Source organism: Planococcus citri, chromosome 5 (assembly GCF_950023065.1).
Source record: "Planococcus citri chromosome 5, ihPlaCitr1.1, whole genome shotgun sequence".
Taxonomy (NCBI): domain Eukaryota; kingdom Metazoa; phylum Arthropoda; class Insecta; order Hemiptera; family Pseudococcidae; genus Planococcus; species Planococcus citri.
The window spans coordinates 70,591,013-70,618,591 of NC_088681.1; the positions used below are offsets into that span (position 1 = coordinate 70,591,013).

At 34.2% G+C, this 27,579-nt stretch overlaps 1 protein-coding gene across 1 annotated transcript in view; it reads right to left on the reverse strand.

Moving 5' to 3' along the window:
- ss (spineless) overlaps positions 1-27,579 on the reverse strand; it is a 176,525-nt gene that overhangs the window by 141,610 nt on the left and 7,336 nt on the right. Inside the window, exon 4 of the mRNA XM_065368471.1 lies at positions 8,260-8,349. The gene's annotated coding sequence lies outside the window, so the exon portion shown is untranslated. The remainder of the gene's footprint in view (positions 1-8,259; positions 8,350-27,579) is intronic.

Here is a 27,579-nt window from a genome sequence, read left to right on the forward strand (position 1 = left end):
TTTGGAATTTTTTTCCAAAAAAAACCACAATTTTCAATCCTTTGTTTAGACAAAGAAGGCGAGACGTTTGTGTGTTATGCCATTTTTGACAGAAAACCAAACGTTTTGGAGAGTAATTTTAGCAAAAAGCAGAACTTCTTAGACATTTTTGGCAAAATACCAGAACTTTTTGGCAATAATTTTGCTGAGAAGCGAGCATTTTTGAACACAAATTAATAGATTTGCAAAATGCACAACTTGGACAATTTTTTCAAAAAGCATGGACTTTTGGGTAATTGTAAAAAAAAGTGATACTGGATGATCGAGAATTTGTGTTAAAAAGAAAGATTGCCAATTTTAGCAAAAAGCAACGCTAGCTGTATCGTAATTATTACGTATCTCCGAAAAATTAATATTTTTTCGCATTTCTTGTCCAGAAAGTTGAGCAATGTGGCGACTTTTTGGTGAATTTGTGACAAACAAAGTTCAATTTTTAGATACTCAATTTTTTGAAAAAAATGAGATTTTTTAGCAATTTTGCTAGAAAGCGATATGTTTGGGACTTAGCGACTTTTAGACAATTATTGGTAAAAAAAAAGTGATAACTTTTTCTATTTTTGGATTTTTTTTTTGCAATTCTGGGCAAAATGTTGAAACTTTTGGTTTTTTTTGGAAAAAAATTATACTTTTGGGAATTTTTTGAGAGAAAGCGCAATTTTCAACAAGAAACGAGTCTATTTGGCAAAATTTTTTAAAAAAAGCAGCACTTGTTACTATATTTGGCCAAAAGTGAGATTTTAATACTTTTTACAAACACTTTTTACAACGTAACTTAGCAACTAAAATTTTCAAAAAAGTAGCCAAAAGTTACTTTTTGCAACTTCAGTAGTAATTTGGTTACCTGAAAGTGCGAGCCCTGAACTCGATCAATCTAATTTAATTCTGAAGAAGGCTTTTCGTAATTATTAACCTCAAATGGATTCTTTTCGAAATTGAATCATCTTACCCCTTTCATTCAGATTTTGTCATAATGTGGACCTACCATGATAGTCCGGCATATGACAATAGGAGTAATTGAACCCCCCCCCCCGCCGATCCTCCGGGACAACTTTTTTCTTAAAGGCGACATCCACAGAGACATTTTAAAGCAAACTTTCCCAAAAAAAAGTTGGCCGTACTTACAAAATGGTGGCCATTTTGATTGACAGGTCAGCCGAAATCGCAGATTTTGCGTTTCAACATAGGACTTGCACGAAATTTTTCAAACTTTACAAAGGTAGATCAAAAGATCATGCAAAAATTCATCACTTGTCAAAATTTCAAGTGCCAAAGTGCGTTTTTCGATTTTTGGTGAATTTTTGAAAATTGAATTTATGCCAAAAATGAGGGGAAAAATCAAAATTTTACCAAATTGGCCAAGAAAGCTGAAGTTTGAGATATACCCTATTTTCGACATGTCAAATCGATTGGAAACGGTTTCAACCCGTTTTGAGCAGTTCTGGAGCCTCCAGCAGATTTTTGAAACTTTAGATTTTCACAAAATTTCATCAAATGGAGATGGAAAGCTGAAATTTACTCTACACTCCAATTTTAACACCCTCTGAAGACGACTTCAGGTGGGTTCAAGTAATTTTAGCGCCTCCAGCAACTTTTTTGAAAATTACTGGAGCCTCCAGTAGATTGTTGAAACTTGAAATCTCCCAACATTAATTTATTAAATGGAGTTGGCAAGCTGAAATTTACTTCGCAGACTACATGGTGGTTTCAAATGGTTTTGAAGCTTCCACCTACTTTTAGGAAATTTCAATTTTCCAAAAAAACGTCATACAACCTTTCAACGACTTGAATTTCACCAGCAGTCAACTTTATAGCGTATTGAAATTAGTTTGCAGAATGAATTTCGACTCTCCATCTTAGTTTGATGAAATTTTGGGGAAATTTCAAGTTTCAAAAATCTACTGGAGGCTCCAGTAATTTTCAAAAAAGTCGTCGGAGGCTATAAAATGACTTGAAATCCACCAGAAGTCGTTTTCAGAGGGTGTTAAAATTGGAGTGTAGAGTAAATTTCAGCTTTCCATCTCCATTTGATGAAGTTTTGTGAAAATTTTAAGTTTCAAAAATCTGCTGGAGGCTTCAGGAATTTTCGAAAAGGTCGCTGGAGGATCCAAAACGACTTGAAATTCGCCTGCAGTACTTCGTAGCGTATTTAAATTAGTTTTTAGAATAAATTTTAGCTTTACAACTCCAAATTGATGGAATTTTGTGGGAATTTCGAGTTTCAAAAATCTGCTGGTGGCTCCAGAACTGCTCAAAACGGGTTGAAACCGTTTCCAATCGATTTGGCATGTCGAAAATAGGATATATCCCAAATTCAAGCTTTCTTGGTCAATTTGGTAAAATTTTAATTTTTTCCCTCATTTTTGGCTTAAATTGGATTTTCAAAAATTCACCAAAAATCGAAAAACGCACTTTAGCACTTGAAATTTTGACAGATGATGAATTTTTGCATGATCTTTCGATCTACCTTTGTAAAGTTTGAAAAATTTCGTGCAAGTCCTATGTTGAAACGCAAAATCTGCGATTTCGGCTGACCAGTCAATCAAAATAGCCGCCATTTTGTGAATAAGGCCAACTTTTTTTGGGCAAGTTTGCTTCAAAATGTTCCTTAGGATGTCCCCTTTAAGAAAAAAGTTGTCCCCGAAGATCGGCGGGGGGGGGGGGGGGCGGGTGCAATTACCCTTATTGTCATATGCCGGACTATGAAATTTAATTACAAATGTTGATAGAACTGTCCGTTCATTTACGTCTGCATTTTTAAATTTCGCTACCAAGATCTGCATAAATATTGGAAACTTGGTTGACCAAATTCATTCCACGTCTAAAAGGGTTACACATTCCAACATTTTTTCAAACATGAACTACATATTTCGGTCATTCGAAGACTTCAAACTATAGTTTCATCATCGCCCAAGAAAATATATCCTACGCCTACCCACTCGAAGTAGGCATCCAAACCAAGACGATCTTTTTAAAAAAAGTTCATTTACTGGGAAAATTTCAAGCAGATAAAAGTTATTGGCACATTGATGTTGTGAGCGAGATTTATACGAAGGCGTGCGAACTCGCACAGCACAGCACAGTACAGAACAGTACACAGACTAGGACTACACATACCACATGTACCATCTACATACAGATCACAGAGTCACACACCCTCCTATCGCATCGCTCGCGATTCACCGAAAAATGTACCAGAGAGAAGGTATACTATACGCGTAGTCGCGTACGCGATATATCTTCATAAAGATATTATTTCAAGATCGTCGTATATAACAGCTAGGAGGTAATTTTGTTATATCAGTAACACTGGAGGGTGGTAAAAATATACACCGCGGGCGGTAATCCGCATTTATTTATACATGTAACCCAAGATTTTTAACGTACGCCGCATAAACTAATGCATCAGAAAGTCATCTATAACTATAAAAATCTTTCTTTCACAGATTTATGATAGAAAAGAGAAAAAAATCTACTTTTTTTTTATTCCGCTTTTTCCTGATGGGCATGTATGGCGAAGAAGAAGAAAAAAAGAAACACATAGGTATAGGTACAGAAAAACAAGGCGTCGTAACATTGCTTTTCTATAATAACTGTGTAAATTATATCGTCTAGCTTTTTTAATTCGTTAAAATATTATGAAGATATCGAAAAAAGTAATTTGTGGTATTACTATATCAATGCAACACACACATACGTGTTTCCACCTATGTCTCTAGTCTCTACTTCCTCTCCTCCTGCATCCCTCTGTCAATGCGTCGTAAGTATCTATACAAGTACCTCTCTACCTTCAACTTGATATTATTATTGCTGCAGTTATTATGTACATACTATACTACGAGTATCGCCATTCCGAAATATTATTCAAATTGTTTTCAAATAAATTTTCAAATAAAATCATTATTTACACTGTTTGCTATATACATATATGTACAATACACATACAGAGCGCAGGCGTCTCGCGTCTTACTCCCATATGTTGGTGTCAGATGATTTATTAAATGATCGCGACGCGATCCAGCACATAAGCATAAGTAAATAAAGATACGCGGACGCGAATTACAAGCGCGAGTATAATGAAAACGTCTCCGGAAATTTTTTATTACAGCCAAATATAATTGCTCGGCGATACCGCCTATCGAGAGTCAGCGCCAATTTACGGCGATCGAAAAACGCCTTCATCGCGCGGGCGCCCAGAACGCTGCATTGCAAATACACTCATCATCTCGAGGTGGTGGCGTGCAGCTATAAATCCAACAGCCGCGAAATCTAAACGACTCAATATGCCCAAACTAATAGAAAGTTTCACACAGCAATGTGCTGCATGCAAAATGTACTTTTGAATTTCAAACACTGCGTTAATTATTTTACAGGACTGAATTAGACGCGATCAATGATCTATTTTTTGCAGCGCAGCGGTCAAAACTGATTCAGTTTCGGGTCAATATTTATGAAAAGTTTCAATATGAAAGGCTAAAAAATGAATAGCTAATAAAGGAAAGCGTCTGCTGGTAAATTTGAGTCATTTTGGAGCCTTTGGCGACTTTTTGAAAATTCTTGAAGCCTTCAGTAGATTTTTGAAACTAGAAATTTCCGCAGAATTTCATGAAATGCAGTAGGAAAACCGAAATTCTTTCTGTAAACTAACTTCAATACGCTATGAAGTCGGCTATAGGTAGATTTCAAGACATTTTGGAGCATCCGACGACTTTTTGTAAATAACTGGTGCCTCCAACAGATTTTTCAATGCTCGAAATTTCCATTAAATTTTACAAACCATGTAGTCCGGCATATGACAATAGGAGTAATTGCACACCCCCCCCCCCCCCCGCCGATCCTCCAGGACAATTTTTTTCTTAAAGGGGACATCCTAAGGATTTCATCAAACTGAGATGGAGAGTCGAAATTCACTCTGTAAACTAATTTCAATACGCTGCGAAGTTGACTGCTAGTGGATTTCAAGTCGTTTTGGAGCCTCCAGCGACTTTTCGAAAGGTTGTATGGTGTTTTTTTGGAAAATTGAAATTTCCTAAAAGTTATAGCTGAAAGCTTCGAAACCATTTGAAACCAGCATGTAGTCTGCGAAGCAAATTTCAGCTTGCAAACTCCATTTAATAAATTAATGTTACGGAAATTTCAAGTTTCAAAAATCTACTGGAGGCTCTAAAATGACTTGAACCCACCTGAAGTTTTCTTCAGAGGGTGTTAAAATTAGTTTGCAGAATGAATTTCGACTCTCCATCTCAGTTTGATGAAATTTTGGGGAAATTTCAAGTTTCAATCATCTGCTGGAGGCTTTAGGAATTTTCAAAAAGTCGCTGGAGGCTCCAAAACGACTTGAAATTCACCTGCAGTACTTCTTAACGTATTGAAATGAGTTTTTAGAATAAATTTCGGCTTTACAACTCCAATTTGATGAAATTCTGTGGGAATTTCGAGTTTTAAGAATCTGCTGGAGGCTCCAGAACTGCTCAAAATGGGTTGAAACCGTTTCCAATCGATTTGGCATGTCGAAAATAGGGTATAACCCAAATTTCAGCTTTCTCGGTTAATTTGGTAAAATTTTGATTTTTTCCTTCATTTTTGGCCTAAATTGGATTTTCAAAAATTCGGCGGGGGGGGGGGTTGCAATTACTCCTATTGTCATATGCATATGACAATCGGAGTAAAATAGCTCGAGTGAATTTCGGCTTTCTAACCCCATTCGATGAAATTTTGTGAAAATTTAAAGTTTCAATCATCTGCTGGAGGCTTTAGGAATTTTCAAACAGTCACTGGAGGCTCCAAAACGACTTGAAATCGGCTCGCAGTCGGCTTGATAGCGTGTTGAAATTGGAGTGGAGAGTGAATTTTGGATTTACAGTTCTGTTTGGTAAAATTTTATGGAAATTTCGAATATTGAAAAATCTGCTGGAGGTTCCAGTAATTTCCAAAAAGTCGCTGGATGCTCCAAAACGACTAGCACTACAACTTTGATCGATGCTTATGTATTGGGCACCCTCTCGACTACTATTGGAGGTTACCGCGAAATTCCAGCAAGATGAGTTCGGAAGTGAATTTTTAACCAATTCGTGCATGAATTCCAGAAAAAGGTGAAAAAATCAAATTAAGAAGGCACAATAAAGAGAAAAGTCTGAAGTATCATCAACACGATCACCATTCAAACTCCATAAATTTCAAATCTCTCTGGAGGGGCCAAAAGTGAACTTCAGCACCTCTAAACATAACTTGACGCTTTTTGACTGTTTGAGGATAAAAGCTTGAAAAGGTGACCAAAAAATCTAACAAAACGTGGAAAAAATCACCAAAAAAGACAACAGAACATTACAAATTGAAATGTTTTGGTTTTAGAATGTTAAAAAATTAAACTGCACAATATTTCGAAACTTTTTGAAAAAAACCAAAATTGTGAGAATTTTTGCAGTTTTTGGCAAAAAAAAAAAAAAAACAAAAAAAACAATCTTCCGTTAGAAGCAATTATTTGACATATTTTAACAAAAAGAAGGGCTTTTTGGAAATTTTTGGCAAAACGGTGAAACTTGGACAATTTTGGGAAAAAGCGATCATTTCTGGAGCAATTTGGTAGAAAAGCGAAAACTTTTGACAAAAACGCAAGACTTTGACAATTACACCAAAAGGCAGCATTTTTTGTAAATCATGCAAAAACGTGGAATTTTTCGTCAATTTTTAGCGAAAAACTTTTGGATAATTTTTGAATAAGAAAAAGTGAAAATTTTCAGCAATGTTTGTAAAAAGCAATAATTTAAGTACTTATGTCAAAAAGCAAAAAGTTGACAATTTCAACAAGAAACATTAATTTTTGGAAATTATTGGTAAAATATTCAAAAAAAAAAGACTTTTTTACAGTCTTTACATAAAAAAAAAACCGTTTGGTTATTTTTTTATGTATTTATTTTTTTTTGACAATTTTTGGCAAAAAAGAGAGACTTTTCAATTGTGAAAAAGTTGGCATTATTGACAATTTTTAGCAAAAAAGTAAGACCTTTTAACAATTTTTGAAAAAAAAACGAGATTTCCTAAATTTTTTCAAGAAAGCGACAACTGTTTGCAATTTTACTGAAAAAAACAAGGGTTTTGTCGATTTTTGCAAACAACAAAGACTAAAAATTTTATTATTTTGAAAATTATTGGCAAAAAAATGACACTTTTCTAGAAAACTTTTGCATTTTTCGGAAAATTTCTAGAAAAAACAAAGACTGTTTGAAATTTTTAAAAAGCGACAATTTTTAGCAAAAAATGAGAGAATTCTGTTCGAAAAAATCGCTTAAGGGGGGGGGGGAGGGAATTATTATGCATAAATATTATAGATACCAAAAAATAGGTAAGTACATTCTTCAGATTCAAGAAGATATATACATTTACGCATCAATATAACACTTCATAATGTAAGTACCTAATTGGTTTGATTTTTATAGAGCACTTATTTTATAAAGATAGATCCACGTCCACGTGTGTATAAAATGCATATCAGGTTTTCAGAATGTCGATATCGCCATATCTTAATCTCCGATTACTATAATTACCCGTGTACATTTACTGCGAGATTACAACTCTTTGGTAAAAGCAGCGAATAATAAGAGAAAGAAAAAAAATCACATCGTCAAACTTGTACTTGTACTCGCTCAACGTTTTCCAATTCGTTAAACCACAATTAGCCAAAGCAGCAGGGCGAAAAATACTACATAGGTACCTATTTTCTAAACTTATCATTCGACTCTGTAATATATTAGGTACTTATAACTTACTGCCGCTAAAAAGAAAATAACAGGTTATACGAAAATTTTGATTTTATAAAATCAGCTTGCATACCATGCAATAACATCTAAAATTGTTCTAATCAGTCCCTCCAAAATATGATTTTTCAAACCCCTCGGCGAATGGAAAAGAACGTACAAGTTTTGAAATCGAGGAGGGGGCGGCGGGGGTAGGATCGGGCACGAATACGAATTTCTTCGTTCTTATCAAGGTTCAAGTTTATTTTTCATGATATCGTACTTTTATGTAATTTTCAACGATTTCAAGTGTTTTTTCGTAATTTCAACTTGTTTTTTTAAACATTTCTTCGTGCAATTTTGACAATGTACCAGCTACTGGTAGAGTTATTGACCCCCCCCCCAACTCAAAACGAGACCACAACTTGGATTACCTCAAAAACAGTAGGTACATAACTTATATAGGTACTCTGGAAAAAAAATCACTTACCAAAAGACTTCAATTGAATCACAGCATACTTCATCAAGATTTGCATTCTTCAACCCATCTCAAGCGACCATCGTACATTATTTCACGAACCTGGGAACAAACAAACACCAGATTTTAATAACAATTGCTCAAAAATAAAATAAGGGGTCTTATAATTTAATATTAACTAAACACTCTACAGCAGAATTCTTCGTCTCTCTAAATTTGAAATAGTCAAATTTCACTGCTTAGGTAACAGTAGGATCTGACGACATTTTACTTTCCTAAAAGCAGTAGTTTTTGACTGGATTTTCAGTAAATAATTTACTGCTTATCAGTCAAATGTGAATGATTACTGAATTAATCAGTCAAAAATGAAGAATTTATTGTATCGATCAGTCAAAAACTACTGTAGTCAGCAGTAAAAAATTTTAAATAACTGATTTTAGTAATACTTTTTACACTATTCATCCCAGTCACGACATTTTGCCTTTTTTACAGCGAAATTCGACTGTTTCAGATTTAGAGAGTGAGGCTTAGGTTTTCCGAAATTGGTCTCAAAAAAGGAGTGCCCTGTTCACGCACAAGAATCGTTTTTTTAATGTCTCAAAATTGTTGAATGCAATGCTGCAGATCGAGATTGATTCATGCATGTTTGAAAGAAGGTGTCTTTCAATGAGCCTGGCTTACTAGAAAATCCTCAATTTGTATTTAATATCACTTTGTTAACAAGCCAATAAAGGAATTTCTTTATTTATTTATTCATTTATTTATTTATAACGTACACAGTCGAGTATCCTGTAGTTCTGTACCCTATAGCAAAAAAATTATGACATCCGCATAAAGTTCGTCATCTTCAAGTACTCGATCACAGTTTATTAGTGGTTTCACGTGTTCCAGGCCTCTTGTCAAATCAGACCTCTGTAGAATTTAGATGCGAAAAAGAAGTTGTTAGGCAAATTTGTCTAGTGTTTTTCTTTTGAATTTCAACAGAAAACTAATAGAACGATTACAAATTTTCAAATGAGGTAAGAATATGACAAATTTCAAAGTTTGTTTGGAGAATGAAAAAAATATGGTAAAGTCCCGGAAAACGTATAAAGAGATTGGTTGCTCTTGAATGCACCACGAATTCAACAAAGTCCACATCATTCTCATCGTTTGAGGTATCAATACGCGTACATGTTGGTGTAGTACTCCTTCAGATAATCGATTACAGGCTTATTACTAGTTCCTGCTGTTCCGTTTCTCGTCATGTCATACCACCGCAGATACGTAAATTTTGAAGTTGCTTCTTTTGAAGCTACAGTAGTCCGTTTTAGATGGCCTTTATTTTCATACGCAAATAGTACACACTCTTTAAACATCTTCTTCATTTTAATAACGTGCGAGAATCTCGTAGCCCTTGTTTCCATCATGATATCGACATCTTCTTGATTGAAACCACCGTGGAGATAAGCATCGCCTTCGTGTTTCAATTCGGCGATCAATCCGGCTAAACATGGGATACCACACTTATAATGGTAATCGAACAGCTTTATCACACGTAGCCAGTATTGAAGTTCGCAATTATGCACTTGGGTTGAGTTTACGGTGTGTAAGAACCACATCCATTTCTCAAAAATCGAAATCGTGTTTATTGGGCGAAGAGGAACGTTCGATTGTTGCTTAGCTGCCGATAGGGGAATGGGCACTTTATGTGTTTGATCATAAAAAATATGATATAATTCGAGGACTTTTTGCGTTTCTTCATCTGGGTTCTTAAGGAATTTTTGTTGTTTATCGTAATAACCCTTATCTATTCCAACATTTATGACCGTTTTGAGACTATTAGCATTTATAAATAAAATTTCGTAGTATGAAACTACGTACCGGTCAGCGACCTTACACTTATTGTCTGTAATGTTTGTTTGGAGCTGCTTATACAATGCTTGAGACTGCTCATACAATGCTTGAGACTGCTCATACAATAATTTATAATCCGGAGTGTTGCTTTCTGGCGGGGGAACAATTGATGACAGTATAGTTAACGCACGTAATAAAACAAACCCCAACGAAATAGCGTACATCTTCAATACATACTAGAACCAAACTGTACCGAACATTCATGCAGATATGAAACCAAGGTTTTCGATAATTCCATATACTTATCTCTTTACGATAAACATTATGAAAGTAGATAAAATATACATATTAAACTACAGTAGAAAGTCACGTACAGTAGCACATTTCAAAATAAAGTCACTTGAGGTGTAGGATATTTTACTTGAGATGAAAATAAAATTAGCATTAAGTAAGTAGGTTTTGAAAACGTGAAAAAAAACATGCAAAATGAAAATTGATTTCTCTTATTGAATCTTTGTATTATAACTAAGCGAATAAAACGCTCATTTTGGGTGATCAAAATACGCGTTTTCTTCCTATGATTAGAAAAAAGATTTAGGTACTTTACTTATAGTTGGGGGCCCGCATAAGGATCACTTGCACCCCCTGCCAATCCCACGGGACAACTTTTTTCTCAAAGAGGGAGTCCTAAGGAACATTTCTAACTCTGGTCCTCAAAAAAAAGTGGCCCTACTTGGCTACATACAAAATGGCGGCCATTTTGATTGACAGGTCAGCCGAAATCGCAGATTTTGCGTTCCAATCATATGGACTTGGACTAGCATGACATTTTTTAAACCGTACAAAGTTAGATCGAAAGAGCAGACAAAAATTCATCACTTGTCAAAATTTCAAATGCTAAAAGGCCTTTTTCGATTCTTGGTGAATTTTCAAAAATCAAATTTTGCCCTAAATGTGAGAAAAAATCAAAATTCTACCAAATTAACCTGGAAATCTGAAATTTGGAATATACCCTATTTTCGACCTGCCAAATCGATTGGAAACTGTTTCAAACTGTTTTGAGCAGTTCTGGAGCCTCCAGCAGATTTTCGAAACTCGAAAATGGAGTTGGAGAGCCGAAGTTAATTCTGCAAACTAATTTCAAGTCGTTTTGGAGCAGCTCCAGCGATTTTTTGAAAATTACTGGAGCCTCCAGCAGATTTTTGAAACTTGAAATTCCCATAAAATTTCATCAAATATAGTTGGAAAGCCAAAATTAATTCTGAAAACTAATTTCAAGTCGTTTTGGAGCCTCCAGCAATTTTTTGAAAATTACTGGAGCCTCCAGCGGATTTTTGAAACTCGGGAAAATTTCATCAAATGGAGTTGGAAAGCCGAAATTGATTCTGAAAACTAATTTCAAGTCGTTTTGGAGCCTCCAGCAATTTTTCGAAAATTACTGGAGCCTCCAGCAGATTTTTGAAACTTGGGAAAATTTCATCAAATGGAGTTGGAAAGCCGAAATTAACTCCGCAAACTAATTTAAATAAGCTATGAAGTCGACTGCAGGCAAATTTCGAGTCGTTTTGGAGCTTCCAGCGATTTTTTGGAAATTACTGGAGCCTCCAGTAGATTTTTGAAACTTGAAATTCCCACAAAATTTCATCAAATGGAATTGGAAAGCCGAAATTAATTCTGCAAACTAATTTCAAGTCGTTTTGGAGCCTCCAGCGATTTTTTGAAAATTACTGGAGCCTTCAGCAGATTTTTGAAACTTGGGAAAATTTCATCAAATGGAGTTAGCAAGCCGAAATTTACTCTGCAAACTAATTTCAATACAATAATGTGAAGTCGACTGCATGGTGGATTCAAGTGGTTTTGAAGCTTCCAGCTACTTCTTGGAAATTTCTTTTCTCCTGAAAATGCCATGAAACCTTTCAAAAAGTCACTGGAGGCTCCAAATTTACTTGAACCCACCTGAAGTCGTTAAAATTGGAGTGCATAGTTCATTTCAGCCCTCCATCTCCATTTTGATGAAATTTTGGGGAAATTTCAAATTTCAAAAATTTACTGGAGGCTCCAGTAATTTTCAAAAAATTGCTGGAGGCTCTAAAACGACTTGAAATTTACCTGCAGTTGACTTCACAGCATATTGAAATCAGTTTGCAGAATTAATTTCGGCTTTCCAACTGCATTGATGAAATCTTGTGAGAATTTCGAGTTTCAAAAATCTGCTGGAGGCTCCAGAACTGCTCAAAACGGTTTGAAACAGTTTCTAGTCGATTTGGCAGGTCGAAAATAGGGTATATCCAAAAGTTCAGCTTTCTAGGTTAATTTGGTAAAATTGTGATTTTTTCTTACATTTGGCCAAAATTTGATTTTTGAAGATTCACCAAAAATCAAAAAAGGCATTTTAGAACTTGAAATTTTGACAGGTGATGAATTTTTGCCTGCTCTCTCGATCCACCTTTGTACGATTTAAAAAATCCCATGCTAGTCCTATGTTAGAACGCAAAATCTAATGGCCGCCATTTTGTAAGTAGGGTCACTTTTTTTTTAGGACCAGGGCTAGAAATGTTCCTTAGGACTCCCCCTTTAAGAAAAAAGTTGTCCCGGAGGATCGGAAGCGGGGTGCAAGTGATTCTTATGCGGCCCTCCGACAATTATTCAAAGGTAAAAAAACGATTTGCAATCATTTTGATTTGTTTTCTTGGCTTCGCTCGTCACTTCGGCTCGTCTTTGACTATTTCTATCCACCAAGTAACAACAAACCCAGCCTAATACTATCCCAATTTGGCACATTCAACGCGTTAAAAACAAATAACAGTAGACCAAAGTCCAAGTAAGTACCCATGTACTTGTATGTACGTGATACCAAAGAGGCAAGTACGTATTTCCCATTCTCGTATATCTACGTATATACTCACATTCGAAGCACCTTGCTCGCAAACTGCAATTATAACGCACAGTATCCCACAGATATGATAAACTGAGACAGATAACATACAAGTTGGCGTTCTTGTTTACACTAGTAAAGCAGGCGGAAGGACTACAGAGTTCTTCAAACCTCACGGTATCGGTGTATCGGTCAACCGAATCGCTAAAGACGAAAACGCGCGCGCTGATTTATCGGCAATACTAATACAAATTATGAGGGCATGATTGTCCCAGTAGGACTCCTGCGAAGACCGCCTAAAGGCTGCTCTCTTCCAACTTCATACGTACGTAAACGTATATATTCCTTCTTTATTACCCTGTCTACTGGCAATCGTCAATATTTATGAAATATTTCAAAATATTCCGCACACGATCGCGCACACTCCTTCTACTCGCCTTATTTTATTAACAGGAAACTAATACGAATGGTTGCAGGGAAGTCGATGAAAAAATTTGTAACAATAAAAGATGAGAAACTATATAAATTTTAAAATGATAGAAGGAGATCCTGGCTAAGCGATTCAAACTTCAAAGAGAGTTTGATGGAGACAAGAAGACCTTTTCTTCACCTTGCACAGACCAGACAAAAAGTGCATTTGGAGGAAAAAACAACTTTGAATTTTTCATTCAGGATGTCCACTCTTGTGAAGAAATGATTTTCCCTGTTTTTCAGACTTTCAATTTTTCCAATTTTTTCAGATCCTTTAAATCATCGACTACGTTCAAGTAGCCGGTGGGGGGGGGATTTGCTGGAGACTTTCAATTTGTTCAAGCCAGCATTTTTTGGGATCAAAATGTTTCAATTTTCAAAGAGAACTACTCGTAGAAAAAAAACAAAATGTAAAATCACAAAGGTTGATTAAGGAAATTAGAATAAAAGCAAAACTGGCGATTTTGAAAAAAAAAAACTTTTTTCATTCTGACAGAAAAATAAAATATTTAGGTTATTACAAGATTTATGCAAAAAAAAAGACTATTTGACAATAATTTTTCCAAAAAAAATCAGCACTTTTATTTGAAGGACTTTTTTGATAAAAATTAGAGCTTTTTGAGAATTTTGACAAAAAGTGGAACTTCTTAACAATTTTGGCAGAAAATTACACCTTTTTTTGGCAATTTTGGCAAAAAATATGACTTCTTTCATCTAACCAGATAACTGTACTTTTTATGGCATTTTAGGCAGGAAAAAAGATTTTTTGGAAATTTTGTCAGAAAAACAGATTTTTTTGACAATTTTGACAAAAAATGAGACTTGCAGACAATTTTGGCTTCGGCAAAAAAAATTGAACCTTCTTCGGAAATTTTGGTGAAAAACAGGACTTTTTAATGGAAGACTGAATAAAAAAAAATTTAAAGGCAGTTTTAGCAGAAAAACAGAACTTTCCGCCAATTCTGACACAGAATGAAATTTTTTAAGAATTTTGGCAAAAAATAAGACATTTTTCAGCAATTTCGGTGAAAAAATGACTATTATTTTTACGTGAACAGAAAACAAGATTTTAATGACATTCTGGGCAGACAACAGAACTTTTTGACAATTTTGCCACTAAGCAAAACTTTTTGACAATTTAGACAAAAAACACTTTGTTTGACAGTTTTGGTGGAAAATTGTATCTACTTAAAATAGAAAAAATCCTGGAAAAAAATAAGATTTTTTTCTATTTTTATCAAAACACAGCACTTTTGTTTAGAAATTCCCAATTTTGAATGAAAACAGAACTTTTCAAATGGCCAATGTAAAACTCGATACTTTTCAGGGGTTTAGGCCCAGTTGAAAATTTTTGAAAATTTTCACTAAAAAAACACTTTTTTCTTGGCAGTTGTGGAAAAATTTTATGATGAAAATGAGGGCATTTGATAATTTTGATAAAAATGGTGATTTTTCGACAATTCTGGCGAAAAATATAATTTTTTTTTGGAAATTTTAGCAGAACATTGTAAGTAACCTTTTTTTGAAAATCTAGAAAAAAGAGTTTTTTAGGCAAAAAAGTCGAAATTTGTCAGTAAATTTTGGCATGAATTGATTCTTTTTGACAATGTTTGCACAATTGGGACTTCGTATACAGAAGCCAACGAATTTTTAAATGGAATTGATGAAAAATTAGTCGTGACGACCCTGCATAGATTTTTTCATAACCGATCATCATTCCTAAACGATCTGAAGCCAGCATCGAGACTTCCGGAACTGCTTTCTCATTCTCTCCCCCCCCCCACAAAAAATATAAGAATCAATTGAAACAGCTGAAAATTTGGATTCTATGCATTATCGACGAGCTCAAAATGGCTCTGCATAAGACATTGAACCGTTGGCGTTTAATACCAACAGGTATTTTGCTTATTTGTATCGTAATTATGCTATAAATGTAAGTAGCTTGATGCATGATATCATAGTTAGATATACACTAATGATTTACAGTAGCAATGCAATACTCATTACTTTTGCTTCCCTTTTTACTCGTTCATTTGTTATCCTTTCTTTTTCTTCTCTCTCTCTCTTTTTTTTTCCATGTCTCTAAATACCCATACTACCGGTATATGGATTTAAGAACTCGCGATATTTATTTGAAGTATACTTACGAGTACACATTCGCGTTCCATAACCCACGCCCGTCTGAGAATTGAATTTATTTGACCAAACAGCACAATCGTGATATTTCTAATTATAAATTCCTCTACAGTTCGAGAGAGAGACCAGCGATATAAGAATATCAATTAAAAACCTATTCAGTGTATAGGTAATACCGGGGGAAGATGTTTGAAAAATCGAATAATAAATAATAAGCCAGACTAATATCTTAGGCATTCGTTTTCATTTTGTACTCGGATATGGAAGGTGCGCTGCTGCTGCTAGTGCGGCGACGACGGCGCGTTCATTATTGGTATATTGGTATAATATTGGTATCTGGTTTTGCTCATTTTAATGCCCAGTGCCCAGTGCCCAGTGCCCGCTGCCCTTAACCTACTCGACATAAATAAAGAATCTATAATCATCGGTGTTATCCTGCTGTGGCGCCACTTTTCGTAGCTACTGCCTATTACCGCGCAACTTTAATATCGCAGTTCTGACTTCTGAGCCGGCCGATGTGAAAACAGCAGCACTTTCCGCGTATTCTTTTTCCTCTCCATTGACATTGGGTGAGGCTAATGAGGAAAACATAGTCATAGAGCGTATTATTTCATCGAGTGTACGATTTCATGCGTGTATAATTACTATAATCACTGTGTTCTGGACATCTTGGACGAATGCGATGACAAGTTCCGCGAACCTTAATACGTACAAAAACTATTATTTCCAAAAACACCAACGCATTCGATAAAATTACAATTCGGTTTGAGGTTCTTCAACATCGAGATTGGAAATGCATCAGAGAACTAGAGTTGTAGGGAAGGAATAGAATTGCAATGTCACTTAAGAAAAAGCAAATGAAGAGTGATATTCCAAAACTCGCTTTGTCCATTTTCACAACTTTTCAGGAGAGAGGAAAAACAGTTTCCCTTCAAACGGGTAAATTGGCTTTTTAGGCGAGTTTAGCACTTTATTTGGGTGGATTTATGATGTAGGAGTGTAGGTATACATTTCATCCACTAAATACTGCTGAAAAAAATTTCAATAACAATGGACAATGCGCGTTTTGGAACATAATTGTTTTTTAAATTTTTAGTGAATTGGCTATTTAGGTGAGTTTAACACCTCATTTTGGTAGGTTGATGATGTAGGAATGTGAGTTAATACTTCATCTACCAGGTACCACTGAAAACCCAACTTTGATAAAAATGGACAAAGCGAGTTTTGGAATATCACTCTTCAAATGCAATAAGCAGGATTACAAGAAATGAAAAAACTTCTTATCAAACTCTCATAGGGGAACTAGAACCTCCACAACCCTTCATCCTCCAATCGGACTGAAATTTGCATCTCTGAAAGAGAATGCCACTCACAACCAAAAACCAAATTTTCAGCCATCGAAGTTAATTTTTCGATTTTTGACAAATTTTTTGAAATGCTGGAAATAGCCCGCATGTACCTATGTACATCAATTTTCCATAAATGGAGTACCTAGATCTTGAGATCGGTTAAAAATAATCCGTTCACATACTGAAGTCGACCCCCCCCCCCACAAACATTGATTGTGACCACTTTAGAGCTAATCTGAAGCCTTTAGTTGGTTCATTTTCCAGCACACTGCAGGAAATTCAAAATTGCATGCTCACTTCCGCAGAAAATCATTCGAAACATTTGGTCACTCGTTTATTTAAATTGGTCATTTTCTTTGCCTAACCATGAAGATCCATTGGGTGATTCCAAAAAAAAATTCAGCCACCTAAATGGAACGTCGAGAGTGCCGGGATTATTTGAACTTGACAAAATTTCTCAAAAGTTATAACATTAAAAATATGATGATAAAATCGAAAACTTAATTTTTTTAGTCACATTTGAAGACTCCAATTTGACATAAATGGAGAAAATAATATTTTTCGAGAAAGGGAAGGTTAGAAAAAAACGTTGTAAAATGTGGAAAATACACTTTTTCTCTTTGACATCAAAACTGGCCTTTAAACCACAACGGGAATGAAAGAATCCCAAAGTTGTAGCAATCAATCGCGTAATTTTTTAATCACGATTTAGGGATGGAGATAGGACTGCTCACAAAATCTGTTTTGGGGTCCTAGACGCCGATTTTCACTCGCTTTACACGTGCCTTTTATTAAACTACATACAAGGTCATCTCAGCTGCAGGAATTTCAACGAAATTTGCTCAAATTTGGTCTCGGGTTTGGTTTTGCTTTGGATTGAAGGGGTTTAATTGAGTGGGGATGACTTCAAGTTCAAATTTTAGGATGTACAAATCAAAATTCTTGAAAAGAGACGGAGAGAGTGAAAGAGGGAAAAATAATAATAGGAATCGATCGAGAGGAAATTGATAATGGCCCATTCCACGTCAATTAGACCAAGAAGTGGTAGGGGGTTCGGCGATTTTTTTGAAATTTTTCCTGTGGAAAGACCTTCCGAAGGGATGACCAATGGCGCAAATCGCAGCCCTCTAGCTCATTTTTAAAGGCAGCCAGGCCAGGGGGTGTCAAAGTTTTCAGTGATCCTAAAATATCATCCATTTCAGCAGTGGATTACTCGATAACCGCGATACCTACCAAAATTGAACTTTTTCCCATAGTTAAGGGTTTTGAAAGGCTTTTTGGTGATATCATAAAAATCATTGTTGTCACTTTTTTTCGTACAAAAAATTAGCTCAAAAAGTTTCAAAACGTAGTTTTCATATCGTTCCGACTCTCAAAAATTCTGAAAAAAATATATTACGGACAACTTTTCATGCTGAACAACATATTAAAAAATGGGGATGGTAACATGTTGCAAAGTCGACTTAAAAAAATTCAAAGTTTGCGAAAAAATGCGATTTTTTGATTTAAAACATGAAAAAAAGTTTTTATAGGTGAAGTTGACCCATTTGGCACCTATTTGTACATATCTGTCGAAAAAGTTGAAAAAAACCCTTTCACTCGATAAAATAAACTCCTCACAAAAAAATCAAAATTCGAAAAAATTCAATTTTCGATTTCAATCATCAAAAAAAGTTTAAATTAATTCAGTTGTCTTATTTTGGCCTATTTCTGACGTATTTCATGAAAAAGTTGATGTAAATTACACTCAAATCAAAAAAATAAAAATTCGTTCATTTTTTGAATCTTTTAGAATTTTGATTTTTTTTGTGAGGAATTCATTTCATCGAGTGAAAGGAGTTTTCCAACTTTTTCGACAGATACGTAAAAGTAGGGGTCAAATGGGCCAACTTCACCTATAAAATTTGTTTTTCATGTTTTGAATCAAAAAATCGCATTTTTTCGCAAAATTTGAATTTTTTTAAGTCGACTTTGCAACATGTTACCATCCCAATTTTTTAATATGTTGTTCAGCATGAAAAGTTGTCCGTAATGTATTTTTTTCAGAATTTTTGAGAGTCGGAACGATATGAAAACTACGTTTCGAAACTTTTTGAGCTCATTTTTTGTACGAAAAAAAGTGGCAACACTGATTTTTATGATATCATCAAAAAGCCTCTCAAAACCTCTAATTATTGGAAAAAGTTCCATTTTGGTAGGTATCGCGGATATCGAGTAATCCACTGTTGAAATGGATGATATTTTAGGATCACTGAAAACTTTGACACCCCCTGGCTGCCTTTAAAAATGAGCTAGAGGGCTACGATTTGCACCATATGGTCATCCCTTCGGAAGGTCTTTCCACAGGAAATATTTCAAGAGAATCGCCGAACCCGCCTACCACTTCTTGGTCCAATTGACGTGGAATGACCCTAGTTGTAGGTATAAACCGGCCCAAAGCGTTTATGGGAAAGTCGAGTTCAAAACGAAAAATGATACATTTTATTTATTTTTTTTTATTTTATCAAATTCAGAGTAAAAAACATGAAACTTTGAAAGAGGCCCTCAAAACACTCTTGATAGTAAAAATATGACTCAGAAAAGAGTTCCTAGAGTTTGTAGCAACTAAATTGCATATTTTGGAATATTGTTTTTTTTTTTTTTTTTTTTTAATACTTAGTTCAAAATGAAATTTGTTTCTTCAGGACTTCATAAAGACTGCTCAATGTTGATTTATTTATGAAATTACTGAAGTATTTTGGAAATTTCTAATCCACATAATATTTACCTACTTTCAATTTTTCGCTTGAACAGAAGAAATTTCAACTTTGGCTGGTTCGACATAATGACAGCAGGAATAATTGCACCCCCCTCCTCCTCCTCCTCCTTCTTCTCCTCACCCCGGTGATCCTCTGCGACTACTTTTTTATTAAAGGGGACATCGTAAGGAACATTTTAAAGCAAACTTGCCAAACAAAAAGTTGGCCTTATCAACAAAATGGCGGCCATTTTGATCAACAGGTCAGCCGAAATCGCAGATTTTGCATTCCAACATATGATTTGCAGGACATTTTTTGAACTGGACAAAGCTAAGTATGTAGGTAGATTGAAAGAGCACGTAGAAATTCATTATCAGCCAAAATTCCAAGTGCTATAAAGTGCATTTTTCGATTTTTTGGTGAATTTTTAAGCATTAAATTTAGACCAAAAATGAGAAAAAAATAAATTTTTTACCAAATTGACTTAGAAAGCTGAAACTTGAGATATACCCAATTTTTTAACCTGCCAGGTCGATTGGAAACGGTTTCAACCCGTTTTTAAGCAGTACTAGAACCTCCAGCATATTTTTGAAACTTGAAATTACTGCAAAATTTCATCAAATGAAGTTGGAAATCCGAAACTCACGCTGCACTCCAACTTAAACACGCAATGAAGTCGACTACTGGTGGGTTCAAGTCATTTTAAAACCTCCAGCGACTTATTGAAAACTCTTGGAGCCTCTATTAGGTTTTTGAAACTTGAAATTTCCACAAAATTTCATCAAATGTAGTTGTTGGAATGACTGCAGGTGGATTTCAAGTCGTTTTAAAGCCTCCAGCAACTTTCAGGAAATTTTTTCCAAAAATTTAAAAATTGACTTGGGCAGATTGAAACGAGACCAACTAGCAAGTTAGTTGTAGTGATTGTAAATCATCTTCAATATAATTTCCAAGCCAACGAGAATTCATTTATTTGAATTTTAGCCAATGTTTGTACCTATAAATAATATTTAGCTCAATTTGAATTACTGATTCAGTTTTTGCATCATTTTCAGCGATTTTTACTCCAATGTCATGGTCTTTTTTTGCAATTCAAATAATTATCACAATTTTTCGTTCAATTCTAATAATGGCACTTTTCAAATATCGTTGTTACTTATGAATTCCGACGGGTGACGATTTCTATGTTTAATTTTCCACATTTTTTGTAATATTATACTAAAGTTTGTAAAAATGTGATCTTTCACATCATTTCCAACCACATCAAATTCTAAATTTAACAATTTTTTTCACATTCAAACAATTTTTGAGATATTTTAACTTTATTTCACATATTGTATTTGAGCTAGGTACATATTTTTGAGCTGCAATCCGAGTTGGATATCCAGAATTCAAACATGTGCTTGTTCTAGAGACTAGATTCTTCTATTATTTTTTTTTCAACAAAAGAAAAAAATCACAACACCAACAAAGATCTTTGAACGAATCATCCCAGGTAAACCTAATTATCGATCATGGCAAATTCGTCGAACCTTACACGTTAGTCACGACATATCTAGGTGAATTCGACCTCATCTGCACTGCAGCGACTCCTCATGCATTACATGGAATACACCTTATATAGACAGTAGACAAGACACCGACAAACCAATATCATTGAACGTTTAACCTACGAATTACTAAAATATCGGTCTTATTAGAAATAATAATAATACGCGAAGGTGGCGTCCCAAGTCTTGAATTTATTTCGCCTGGGGATCGAAACATCACAAGCTGTCACAATTTGACGTTCGAGCGTTATTATTATTACCTATTACTCGAGCTGTGCATTCGCTTTTGTCTGCAAACAACTCGAGTAATTTCTCGATGTATTCAACGCTGTTTTGAAACATAAAAATATGATTATGCTTTGTCCTCTCTCCACTCTTCATCCTTTTCCCCATTAGTCGTTTTATAAGAAGGTATATTTTTCACACAATATAAGACATAGAGGGACCTACGTTTAAGTGCATGCCATTTTTTTTTACATAGGTAAGAATTCTCATTCAATAGTTCCATACTTGCATGATACACACCAAAATCAAGTAAAAACCGTATCAAAAACTGCAGATTTACCCAATATGCATCAGCATTGAAATCAAAATTGTCAATAAATTGACTAGATTTTTATTTCAAGTCATTCATGAAGACTAAAAAATAATCTCGAGTATTTTTTTCTTCTAATACAAGACCATTTCCTTCTCAAAAAAAAAAAAAAAAAAATACGCGATCTTCTCCAATGGCTGGAGAAAAAATATTATAAGCTATATACCTCTCGTCCATTATATTGATGAAACACCATCACCCAATGACTGTATTATTATACGATAAAAATATAATTTCCAACGAATTTTCACTAAACCATCCTCTATTATTATGAGTACTACCTATCTGAGATTCTATAATACGAGTACAACGTAGAGAATTAAAAAAAAAAACAACAACAAAACCAATCAACTTTCGACAGATCCATTTTATTTTTTGATTTTTTTTTCTTTCCCAGCGCAAGAAAAAAATTAACATTTTAAATTATATACGACTTGAACTATTTAGGAAGGAAGATTTTTTTTTTTCAAACGTTTAATTTCGTCTGGTACTTGAAAAAATTACCGGGTATTAAAATTCACTTAATATATTCCATTTAATTATTCCAAGAAAACAAGAAGGAAAAATTATAAAAAACACAAGTCGTTGTGTGGAAATATTTTAAAAAGTACTCGTAAGATGGTGGTAATTGGAAACACAAAAATTAGTTACTTTTTTTCTGAAGGTACACAAAGTACCTACTAGGTACCTACATTAACATTACACATAGGTATTACCTATTTACTTGGCACGAAATGAATAAGCGGTGACTTGGTCGATTCAAAAAGATATTTGTACATATAATGGTAACCTGCCACATTTAAAAATATGTTTGTAAAATAGGATATCTGTGACTGAACAAAATTAAAGACCTAATTAACAATGTATTCTTGAGCTGAGGTTTATTAAGTAGGCAATTTTTCTTACTTACAACATTTTCGTAAAATTTAATCATTTTTTTAATGTTTGAAATATTCAATAATTCAAATAATTGAACTTCATTTCTAAAGAATAAAATATCTGAAATTGAATTTTAGCGTAGGTAAAATGAAAAAGCAGGCCATTTTTTCAAACGTTTCATTTTTTGTCAGAAGCAAGTTGTATCGAGTTGAAATTTTTTCAGGCAAATTTTTTTAGTTTTTTCTCTTTTTAAATTTCAACAGAAAATGAATGGCAAGATAACCTACAAATTTTCAAATGAGACTAGAATAATATGAAAAATTTCAAAGTTTGTTTGGAGAATGAAAAATATGGGATTTTTTCGCTATTTTAGCAGAAAAAATACGGATAAGAAAAATAAAATCAAGACAGATTTCAACGAAATGATTTTCCTTCACTTTTTCCAGATCAATTTTTTCAAACTAATAGCTCCGTCAAATCAACTACACAGGAAACAGCAGAGAGGATGGGCACCTAATATTATTCTTCAAATGGTAAGAGAGGCGGTGAATTTCATTAATTGATCCAGAAAACTGTTCTGCCAGTTATTCATGAAGCTTATGAGTTCGATGGAGAGGACTTGAGGGGACAGTAACTGAGAAAGTTCCAATTTTTTAAAGAGTAGATGAGCTGGAAATTTTAAGATTTTTTTTCTTTGGGGAGAGGGGAAGGGAAGGTCGCATTTTCCCGAGGACTGTCCTGGCTAAAATTTGATTTTCTGCATATATGGGTGAACGAAATCCTAAAGCTACAGGACTGCTTCTCGCTTCCGTTCTAAAACCGTTGTATCCCAAATTGAAGTGTTTACTTCAAAATCAGGGCCCGTACTCAATTTATTCCAAAAAAAGTAACTTTAGTAACCAAAAAAGTGACAAAATGTGAACACAAAGCAAAACACTTCAAAGCAGAAAAGCCACAAAAAAACACCACGAAGTGAAACGTTCCGATTTTTTTCAATTTTTTTTGGAAAATTGAGACGATTTTAGGCAATTTTGTATGTAAAAAAAACGAGAATTTTTGCCAGCAATTTTTGGCAAAAAGCAAGACTTTGACAATTTTAGTATTGACAATTATTTATACGATAAAAAAATTATGACTGTACTTTCGCAATTTTCGACGAAAAATATGGTTTTGGCTACTTCAGGTAAATAGGCAAGACTTTTGGATAATTTTAGAAATAAGTGACACTTTTTGAAATTTTTCACATAAAAACGACAAATTTTTGTCAGTTATGAAAAAACGCGAATTTTTGTCAAAAAGAAAGACTGACAATTTTAGCAAAAAGTAGCTATTTCTGAAAAAAAAAACAGTATTTTTGGCCAGTTTCTGGCAGAAAAAAGCGAGACTGTTATTTAATTTTTGGAAATTTTTATCAAAAAAAAACGACAAATTATAGTCAGTTTTTGAAAAAGCGAGAATTTTTGTCAAAAAGTAAGACTGACAATTTTAAAAAGTACACCATTTTGGAAGCTATTGCGGCAAAAAAAAAAGTGAGAGGTAATTTTTGGACTGCATGAGATGAGACTTTTTAATATGTTAAAAAAAACACACACACACAAATTTCAGTCAGTTTTTGAAAAAGCGAAAATTTTGGTAATAAGTAGGACTTTTTGAGATCTATTGACCAAAAAAAATATTTTTCGACGAAGAATTTTCGCCGAAAAGCAAAAAACTTTTATAATCTTATCAAAAAGCGAGACTTTTTGGAAATAATCGACCAAAAAATATTTTCTCTTCACAATTTTTGTTGAGAAAGTGAAACTTTTTTTCAACTTTCTGATAAAAAATAATACGTGCTGGTAATTTTTGGCAAAAAAAAACGAGGTCTTAGAATAATTTTGGAAAAAAAAAAGAATTTTTGGTTAAAAAGTCGGATTTTTTTAGTCAATTTTAGTCAAAAAGCAAGACTTTGTCAAAGTAGTTACTTATACTCCAAAGTTCGGCATTAATAACCTCGCTCTACTTGCTTTAGGAGGATTTGGAAACCAATGACAGCGATTTTCCTTTTTTCCTGATAAAGAACCTAACACTGTCCAAGTGTCCATCGATAATCATTTTAAAGAAAAATGGGGCTTCCATTAACCAAGGAACATTCTAGTATTGAAAGTTGATTGAAATGTCTAATGAAGGCTATAAGAATTTTCAAAAAATCAATTCAAGAATGAAAATCTATACCAGTCTATCAAATATAGAAAATTTTAATGGGAAAATATCTCCAACAAAAGACATTAATAATTTTCGAAAGCTTTCTAAATTTATTTTTGGATTTTCATTTTAAAAATTTAGTAGTTATCTTTGAATACATTGAAATGAGATGCCAACATCTCGTTTTCATTTTCAAATTCCAGGGCAAAACCAACTCGTTTTTTTTGTTTGTTCTAAAAAACAAAATTTTCAATTGAAAAGTCCAAGAACTCAGTGGGTACACAACTGACATCACACACCAATGAAGTTTCTTTTCACTTTTGTGGAAAGTTTATTAAATATACTTAATGTGATTTTTTTCTCAAAAACATGCACAGTTTAGGCCTTTAGGGAAAAAAATTGAAATAAAATATGAGTAGCTTTTTTCCTGAACAAAATTCTTTCACATAGGTTCAATTTTCAATTTTTCTGTAAATTTTTGAAGAATGAATGTTCGTTTTGGAGCAAAGTGATGTGATCTATGACTTTTTATTCCTCTTTTGAATTTCTCTCGTGAAACTGGAAAATCTACTTTGAACAATTTCTCCATTTCCAAGGATGATAATTGAACGATATTGACTCAATTTTTTCACGAAAACTGCGAGTCAATGTCTTACTCGACGCTCTATGAAATAATGACTTCAACTGATTGAAATTTACAGGATCGAGAATCGAATCATTTTCTAAATTGAATAATAACATGTACCTATTGAGGGCTATTTAGTGGCTTCAATTTTAAAATACCAGTAAAATAATACAAATTCATGAAACATGCTTCTATTTTCTACACACGTAAGCCTAAAGCACAACTTTTCCCTGACTGAAAACAGCAACTTCAGACACTTGGAAACGGTTTTCCAGTTCCGCCCTTCAAGTTCAACTCTTTCAAAGAAAAACTACACAAATTTTGAAGTTTTTACAATTCTTGAACGTTGAAAAAAACCTATCAATACAGCTCGATCCAAAATCCACGAATTTCATCTGAGAAAAATTGGAAAACTGAAACTCCAGAGAGTACAGTTTTATGGAAGCTATAAGTAGGTAGGCATATCAAATCAGCAATCAGGTATACTGTTGAGTGTTGAAACCGGTTAGATAGAATATGAAATTCTCATTTGGTCTGGGCCTATGAAAGACGGCCGGCACTATAAGTATGCATCAGGTATACCTATACAGTATGTATGTGCGAGTATTTTCACTACCCTGTAATATGTTATTACTACTGGTACAGAGGAACGTCCTCTGTGATTACCGGCGAGGGACGAAGCGCCGGATCGAGCGTTAATAATTGTCGTATATATTTGTACAGTGGGCGTACACTGTGTACGCCAATGAAAATTCACAATATAATAATATTAATTCCAGAGTACGAGTGCGATAAAAAAAAATATAAATATACAAGCGGACGCCATCTTTTACAAAATAATAACCATCTGATAATACCGTATTCCGGGCCAAATACACAACGACCCTGGTTTCTTGTTGTGTATTCGGGCGTTTTTTTCCTTTTCGAAATCCAGAATTACTTGTCGAAACTTATTATTAACTTGGCTCTACCTATGTGTGTGGGTCTGGGTTTGTACTCGTATATAGCAGAATACAGCCATCGACGTCCGCGTAGTCGGCAAAGCAAAAATGCGATCTTAAAAATTTTTATCAATTTGTCGAAATCTTTTAAAACATTGGCTTAATTATACCGCAGTTCGGCATTCGCGCTCGCGCTCGCGCTGCTATATACAGCTGGAACCAACCAAAGCACACAAATGCATTTTCTTTCTCAATTACCTTACATTAAAATTCATAACAACGTCGAGGTGTACTTGGAAAAACTATTACATAGAGTATGGCTGCGCTGCGGTAATTACGAGGTAGGTACCGAGTTGGAGTTACTCATTCCATATTTATAAATATTTCTCTCTGCTCCCTTTCTTCCACTTCGAACCTTATAATAAGTATTTCGTCGAACGTATACCAAAAAAAAAAATCAGACTAGTGTTGTATTCAACTAGGTAAGCCTTGATTCGCGTGTGGCCGACTTCATTCGCTTTGAGAATACGAGTATGTAAAGAAAAACAAATTAATTTTTGATAAAATTAAACCGATTTCTTTGTAAGATAATTCAAAAGTTATATTCTCGTTAGATATTTTCATTAGATTATACTCCAGGTGTTTCTTCTACCTTCGATAAAAAATAATCCGAATGAAAATTTCTATACGAAAATTGGGGGAAGAAACAAGCACTGATCTTTGATTAAAGAATCAAGTTTTATGCTAATTAGGTACATATACTCGTAAGTAAGTTCAATTTGAATAAACAAATGATCACACGATATGTGAATAAACTGAGAAAACTTTAGCCACGTGCCTATAAAAAATCAAGAATAGACTTTACAGTTTCGTAGGGAACTTCCACGCGATGATTCAATGACAAAATCATAATTAAGGACGTGTATTCAGAAAAAAATGAGCAGAGGTTCCAATTTTCAGGGCTCTGTTTAACGAAGAGGGCACTCCTTTCCCAAAAGAAACTGCAATCTTTATAGTCCGGCATATGACAATAGGAGTAATTGCACCCCCCCCCCCCGGCCGATCCTCCGGGACAACTTTTTTCTTAAAGGGGACATTCTAAGGAACATTTTAAAGCAAACTTGCCAAAAAAAAGTTGGCCTTACTTACAAAA